General features: G+C 44.4%; 1 pseudogene; it reads right to left on the bottom strand.

Moving 5' to 3' along the window:
• Positions 1–2,341: 2,341 nt before the first annotated feature.
• On the bottom strand, positions 2,342–6,103 carry LOC147097263 (maestro heat-like repeat-containing protein family member 1 pseudogene; annotated as a pseudogene).
• Between the last annotated feature and the right edge of the window lie 2,086 nt (positions 6,104–8,189).

Below are 8,189 nucleotides of genomic sequence, written 5' to 3'. Positions count from 1 at the left end.
ATCGCACCACCGCCTATCATCCACAGGCAAATGGCCTTTGCGAGTGATTCCACAGGTCGCTTAAAGCCACCCTTTGGGCCAGTCTTCAAGGTGCAGGATGGGTGGGCAGACTTCCATGGGTCCTTTTGGATCTTCGTACGGTGCCCAAAGAAGACCTGCAATCGTCCTCAGCTGAACTCGTCTACGGCCAGCCTCTCCGAGTACCAGGGGATTTCCTCCCTTCTCCCACAGAGCCATGGTCCGCCTTCTAGCAACTCGTTAGCCACCAGGAAGCGGCCAGATGCTTCGCTCCGGTGCCTACGTCAAATCACGGCTTACACAACTCCCACGTGCCACCGGGACTGAAGAATGCTGAGTATGTATTCATCCACCACGACGCTCACCGGGATCTGCTCAAACCCCCTTACACTGGACCTTTCCACGTCATCGAACCAGGAGACAAATCCTTTTCGGTCGACGTCAGAGGAAAGCCGGATCACATCTCGGTGGACCGATTGAAGCCGGCGCACCTGGACCTGGTCCACCCAGTCGTTGTCGCTCAACCACCCAAATGTGGCCGACCGCCCGCAGCCACCACGCCAGATCAACCAAAGCCGCCCGCCAACTCGACCACACTCGCCGCGCCTGCTCAACTACAACCGACTGCCAGCTCGACCATCGGTCATCAACTTCCACTGCCAGGGTATCGAAGTCGATCAGACAGACTTGTCAGACCTCCTCCTCGTCTCACTTTTTCTGTTAAAGACAATTCTGGGGGGGGCGCATGTGGCGGAGCCACCAAAGGACTCAGAGCGGTTGTACATAATTCCTTTAACAGCAATGCAGTTACTGTCTGTGCCTGTACCTTTAATTACACTGTTTGACTGTACAATGTCTAGTTACCTTTACAGCGTGGTTTCAACGTGATGACATCATGCTGTTAGTCACGTGATTCCCCAATGGCGGGAAGAACGTGATGACATCATGACGTCAGCCTTCAGACCTGGGGATCAGTCCTCGTGGAGCCTTCAAAGAGAGCAGACCTGTATTTGATGTATTCCAGCAGTTTCTAGTTAAAACCTGTTTTGTTCCATTAAAGTTCATTGTTTTAATTGCCTGAGTCGAACTCAGTCTTTTCGATAGGAACCTCCGTTCCTACAAGGTCATGATAAAGTCGTTGATGGCAAGGAATGAAAATTCTGGAAGGAAATTCAGAGAGAGGCAGTAAATGATGCACTGACAGAGTCCAAGGGGTGGGTGGGGTGAGTGGGATAGGAGGGCTGCTAAGGTAGTCCCCCCGAGGGCATGCTGGGCAGGAAGGTCGGGGAGAGAGAGAGGAGGATGGGGGATTTGGGGTAAGGAGGCAGGGACGGGAGCTTCAGTGGGTCCTTCAGAGAATGTCAAGAGGCAAGACTTGGATGGCAGCAATTTATTAACTTTTGATTTACTAGAATGGTGCCAGCGATGAGAGACTAGAGAAGCTGGGATTGTTCTCCTTAGAGCAGAGACGGGTAAGAGGAAATTTAATGGAGGTGTTCAAAATCATGAAGGGTTTTGATAGAGTAAATAAGGAGAAACTGTTTCCAGTGGCTGAAGGGTCGGTAACCAGGGGATACAGATTTGAGGTAATAGGCAATCGAACCAGAGGGGCGATGAGGTCAAATTTATTTACACAGCGAGTTGTTGTGATCTGGAACGCGTTGCCTGAAAGGGCGGCGGAAGCAGATTCAATAGCAACATTCAAAAGGGAATTACATAAATACTTGAAGGGGAAAAATTTGCAGGACTATGGGAAAAGAGCAGGGAGTGGGTCTAATTGGAGAACTCTTTCAAAGAACCGGCACAGGCATGATGGGGCCAAATGGCCTCCTTCTTTGCTGTATCATTCTATGATTCTATAAGGAGAGTGCAAAGTCAAATGAGTGGTGATGGGTTGGGGCAGGGTTTAGGGGAGCAAAGTACCTGAGAAGGCAGAACTGAAAGGTGGCATGACTGGGTGATAAGAAGGAGAGAAGACAGGAGGGAAGGGTCTGAAATTGGTCAAGAGAGAAAAATAAATGACCAAAAGAGACAAACACAAAAAGCTTTTAAAAGACAGAAAATAAAACATAAATTTATTATTTAATTTAAAAATATCATTTAAAAATAAATTCAGATAGTTCTTTCAGTAAGTGATCTCGCAGCTTGTTGCTGGAGGTGTCCTTTACAGAGAAACAGTGTGCAAGTGGTTAAAAAGCACACAGCTTCCCATTCAGGACATTGAGTAATCTGTAGAACAGCTCAGGCCGTTTCCATAGCGATTTTTTCTTCTTCTCGGCCATTTTCAATATCACACCTCGCAGTATTTGTGTTCCGATGATCCTTAGTACATGTGGAGGTACCGTATCGCCATGGCTGCTTTGATTCGAACACTTTTCACCGGATCAGATAGCAGAGTATTGATCTCTTCACAAATGGGATCTGCGGAGAACAGCATGGAATAATCTGGTGCTGCGCTGTACATGAGAAAGCCTATCAGTGTGACGGCATTTTCTCTTATCTCCGGTTGTACGCTCCTGAAGAAGGCAGCACAGCTCGTTATGTAGAAGACGACCCTGTTGGGCAAATCTTTGCTAATGTGCTTGGCGATGTTTCTCAGATATTTCTCATAATCCAGCGTGGTGTTCTCTGGTGAGAGCTCTTGAAACATTTTGCTTAGGCTATCTGATGCCATGATTGGACCCATCAAATTCAGCACTGATTTGCAGACTTCCCTCACTTCATTGTTCTCATCACTGAGATGCAGCAACAAGCTGATCAGGGTTGAATGGATATGTTTTATTAACACAGGGTTCAGCTGACTATTGCCAAATCTGATTAGTTTCCCAAGTACTTTAAATGCTGAAGCTCTCACTTTGTCCTGTTCGTGTTCGAATAAAGGCTCAATTGTGAGTGCTACATCGATCAGAATGGAATCTGCAAAATTCTCCGGCAGCTGATCTAGGACCTTGGAAATGCTTGAGATTGTTTCAACTACCATGAGATTATTGGATTTAGAATACTTGTGTATCACTGCAATCATTGCAGACAACAATTTGGTGGAGTATTTTTCTATGTTTTGAGAAGCTCCAATTGCAGTATTTCCTAAACCTTTCACGGCGAGTCCCTGGACAGTAGGACAAGTGTCGATCAAGCATCGAAGCAAGCTTCCCACAAGAGTGTCTGTGAGGGACAATTCCAACACCACTGTGTGATTTAAAAGCTCTGCAAAGAACGCAGCTACAGTGATTCTCTGCCTCTCATGGACATTAGCAAGGAAAGGAATGAGTTGCTCCACAATGCTGATCAGATGAGGGACAGCACACACGGCCATTGTGCTGGCCAGCAGCAAAACCCCCTCGTGGTGCTTCCCTGGACTCTTGATCAGATCCCACCCTCCCTTCTCCGTAATGTTTGTATCGTCACTCTTTCCATTTGTCAGGACAGCTTGGAGTATCTCAACAGCATAATTGCAAGCGTCGATGTTACCAGGTTTTTCAGGCAGGCTGAAGGTTTTCCTCTCCTTTGGAATGCTCAGAAAATCCCTAGGGAACCAGACCTGAACGCTGGAGCTGAGATAAATCAGAATGGTGCTGAACAACTGGGGGTACAGAATGTTTATCACTGTTTGTGACTCAGGGCTGCAGATCATTGCATGAAGAGCACAGATAACAGATAGAGGCTGTTGTGTTGTTGATTTTGTCACCTCTTGGACAAGGGATTCTTTGTCATTATCATACAGTAGCTTTAAGTTATCCAGTAGGTATTTAATGGAGGTCATGGCTAGTATATTATCACTCAGTAAGGATCTCCATATGTCATCCATGTACGTCTGGAATGGGATTTGGTATTTGAGGAGCTGGGGCAAAACCATCAGCACATCCTGTGAAGCCAGAATGGAGATGGAATGTGTCACAGCCTGTGTTACTTGTGGCTCAGTAATTGACTGCAATTGATGGTACAGAACTTTAATTATTCCAGGGATGTCGGTAAGGATGGCTCCACATTTCCTAATGAGGATGTTCATGACAATAGAAGCTACGCAAGAACCGTTCAATTGCTTGTCAGTCAGTCCTTTAGAAATGGTGAAGATTAGAATGTTCAGCTGGTCATGACACACGCATTTGGACAGGACTTTGCCAATATCAGTGCACACGTGACAGAGGGCTTCACAGCTGGCGTCTTTTAACCCATTTTTAATGGCTTTCAGATGTTCCACTTCTCTATCTCTGCGATCCATAGGAAACCCTTCAAATCGTAACTGCATATAAAGCAGTACGTACAAGCATTCAATGGCTGTCTCCCTTACAATAAGTGATGGATCTGAACATCGAAGCACTATACATCCAATAATAGCCCCCAAGTTATGGGATGGAGCCTTACCATTAATGTCAGTTGTTTCCAGGTAAAATGTCAGTAGATGTAAAGTAGTTTCCAAGGACTTTTCTCGTTCGTAGTCTTTTCTGGATTCTATCCAAATCATCATGTTCTTAAATAGAAAATGAAGACCATCAGGTGACAAATCCAAAAGTAGAAATTGTTTCAGAAGATCCTCTAGAGACACCAATGCCTCATTGTAAAGCTCCTGTCGCTTGACCAAATCCACATCTCTGCTTTCATTGGCACTACTGGTCTCCAAATATGGCACGCTGAAAACACTGTTCAGGCACACTTTAACTAATTCCCCGTGATCATTTAATAAAGGCTCCACTACTATGAGGGATGCACAAGCATCCATGGCAGCCTTTCGAATGCAAGTTGTCATTGTGTCTGTTGGCTCAGCCTTGATGAACTCTTGCATGTAGGTCAGCAGTTCAGCCTTTCTGGTCAATTTGTAGGTAGATTTCTCTTCTATGGATGGGATAGCTCCGACCAACAGGGTTATAGTCTTTATCAGACTTAACTTCATTGTTGAGTCCTTGACCTGAACCTTCATTCCCAAAATCTTCATGTTGAAATGGTTAAGTACACTCTGTAGAATATCAGTCTCTATTCTGGGCAAAATGAGCTCCTTAGGACAATGCAAGATTAAATATCCATAGCATAAAATGAGTGTGCTTTTCACCTTCATTATTTCAATGTTACCCTGGTCCTTCACTATCTGGTAGAAACTTGCAGTCTTCTTAAAAATATTCAGCTTTGAGCAATCTTTCAGTGTGGTTAGGGTGATATCCAAGTGGGTTCGAGCGCAGTAGCCAATTCCAATAGCTACACCCTCTCTTTCTAAAGCTTCATCATGCTGGACAATCTGTAGCATCTCATGAAGTTTCTTCTTTACCACTCCCTGGTTCTGGGTCAGCTGCAACACTACCCCTAGACACTTATAGAGAAACCCCTTCTGCTGTGGAGAAGGGCGACATTTGGGAATGTGTTTAGACATCACTTCACTCAGCTGGACAATCCACATTTCATCTTCGATTTCCTCCAGAGTCTCGGACAAAACTTGCAACAGTTTCTGTTCCCACTGATTCTGGAGCAGATAATTCTCTGAAAATTCCTGCAGATAATTAACTAAACTTGGAAGCTCTTGGTCCCAGACTTTCACTGCTGCTGGGTGAATGTTAATACCCAGGACTTGCAGTAAGGTCAGAGCATGAGCACCTCGACCTTTCCCCTCATAGGGAGAAGAAGCCACGGTCAGCAGCCGAGTCAACAATGCCTGGCAATTCGGAAGATTTACTTGTTTCTCATAATTTAGAACAAACTCTGTTGCCCCAGCTTTCTGCTTCTTAGTTCCAAGGTGCACCAAGGAACTACAGACTGTAGCTAAGGCATTAGTGTACCTTACTGGAATCACAAACTCTAATAGCAATGGCCAGAGAACATTGTCAACATTCAATGTTGTGGAGAGTCTTTCCACCAATCCTTCATACAGTCTCCTTAAATCTTGGTCTGTAACCACATTGCTGAGCTCCTCTGTCGTTGCCCTGATTTCCATGTGTTCCTCCTCAGTGGGCAGTGCACACTGTTCGATTATAAATTCGACCATTTCTACTCCTCCCTCCAGTTCCAGGTAACTGTGACTGGCCATGGTATATATAACCTGGGCAAGTAGTGCCTTCACCCTGTTACTGTTTGTTAGAACTGGTAGTGCCATGCTGTTCAGAATCTGATTCTTCTGACTTTCTATGCATGAAGGGACAGTATTGATCAGGTGCTCCATTACAACCAATGCTCCCAGTTGAATATACTCATCACTGATCTCCAACTGCAGCAGAAGGAATGTTATTATCTGGTCTATAAAGGCTGGAGTTAGAATTTTGAAGCTGCAAAGGATTTTCTGTTGATGGTCTTCAGATAATGGGTTGGTGGGTTGATCCATTGCAATACAGATCTGTTGATGTAAAATGGTGATCAGACACTCCAGGTGAGTCACCAGCATTTTACTGTTCCTCTCCATGGCAGTGTGCAGTACACCACACAGACCCTTAGTGATAGAAAGATCACTTGATGTTTTTTGGTACATGGATAGAATGGTTGGAATTAGTGTGGGGAGCTCATTCTCTACTTTGTCACAAGGGAGCAGGTGGACAATCTGGCCTATCGCTTCTACTACTGCTGCGCTCACCTTGGCTTCTTTCGTGTTCAACCAGAAATGGAAAAGTATGTCATAAGCAGTCAAAAACTCATTGGAGAACAAATTCTTCCTCAATAGAGGTTGTGGAGCCTTTTCTGTGTCTGAGACATAAGTGAGAATGCTCTTACTAAAAAGACCTAAGGCATAACAGAACACCCACTTCATTCTCTCACATGTTTCTACATGCAGCATAAAGAGCATAGTTTCCAAAACAGGCTTCAGCAAAGGGACGATACAACGCACGTTTTCAGAACACAAGTTTGCCAGCGTTAGTATCACATAGAAATTTGGTGGGATCTGTTGTTGAATCATTGACTGCAGCTCAATGAAAATGTCAGTGGGAAAACCACAACCCAGAGTAAGCAGGAGGTTACTCGCAATTTCCCTGTGCCCATCAGTTACACATGCTAATTTGGTCATTTCTATCGAAGCCATTGAGGTGATTTTTTTTGACAGTGGTCGTCCTAAATGTGCAGTGTTGTCCTTCACTATCAGCACAATGCTCTTCAATAAAGTAATACGTTGCAACAATGGCAAAGTTTGGTGCTCGGTAAGGAACTTGCGAAGGAACATTAGAACCCTGTTTCTTTTGCTGTGTCCCAGTTCATGCAAGGACTCGATCACTCTCAGCCTAACCAGTTCACTACTATCAGAAGACAAGCCCAGAACCGCACCTATCCAAGTTTCCACCTTCATAGCCACTACGTTATATAATTCACACACATGACAATCCAACGTGTGCACTCTCCTCGATTCTGGATGGGATTGTTTTCTGTTCTGCTCCTCTAATTCCTTGTCTTACTTGCAAACAAATAGTTTCTTAAAAATTATTTCACCAACTGAGGTAATGGATTTTCTGCAGGAATCATTTCTTCACTGTAATTCCAACCTCTGATCTTTTTTGCCAAATTCCCAATCCTGTGCAGTGAAGTTCTTGTCTTAAAAGTCCATATTTCCCATATTTTGAGGGGCACTGGGAAATGAATCAATCCTTTTTGGTCTCTACAATTCCAACTTATTCAATAAGCTACGTATCTATGGTAAACCACAGAATTATTTGACTAGTTGATTTCCTTCCTGTTGTTGAATTCCTCATCTCTTCTTCAATTCAATATTTAAACTGTTGATGATTTCTTCTTAAACTACAGAGTAAACTACCTGTAGATCTTGAATTCCCGATAGATTCAGCTCAGCAGAAATAGAATTCTTTATGCGTGCTTACAGATGGAATCTCTTGGTGATAAGCATGCTCCTATAGCACACTGTGGATCCTCAAAGTGTTGATACAGTTTGGATGTTGACCCTAACACAGGCTGACCACTCCTGTGAGTGGAAGTTCTCCCAGTTCAGAGGTTGTTGGTCCTACACAGACTTGTCCTCACAGATTCCTATTCTGATGGTTTCAAACTGCTTTGATGTTTTGAAGAATCTCGTCGATTGCTTTGAAAGATTTCAATTTGAGAATCACTCTTCGCTCTCCTCACAATCACACCCAAAGCTGAACTATTGGATATCCAAGCTGCCGGCGCCTTTATCTGAAAAGGCCATTGTGCCAGCAGTTGGTGTTTTAGTACAGTCACGAATCTCATTGTGATGTCTTGTGACTCAAGCTGTC

This window comes from Somniosus microcephalus, chromosome 32, assembly GCF_052327205.1.
Source record: "Somniosus microcephalus isolate GS21.2 chromosome 32, FLI_Smic_1.0, whole genome shotgun sequence".
Lineage (NCBI taxonomy): Eukaryota > Metazoa > Chordata > Chondrichthyes > Squaliformes > Somniosidae > Somniosus > Somniosus microcephalus.
Note: the sequence above shows the minus strand (reverse complement) of the source record. Positions and strands in the feature narration are given on the sequence as shown.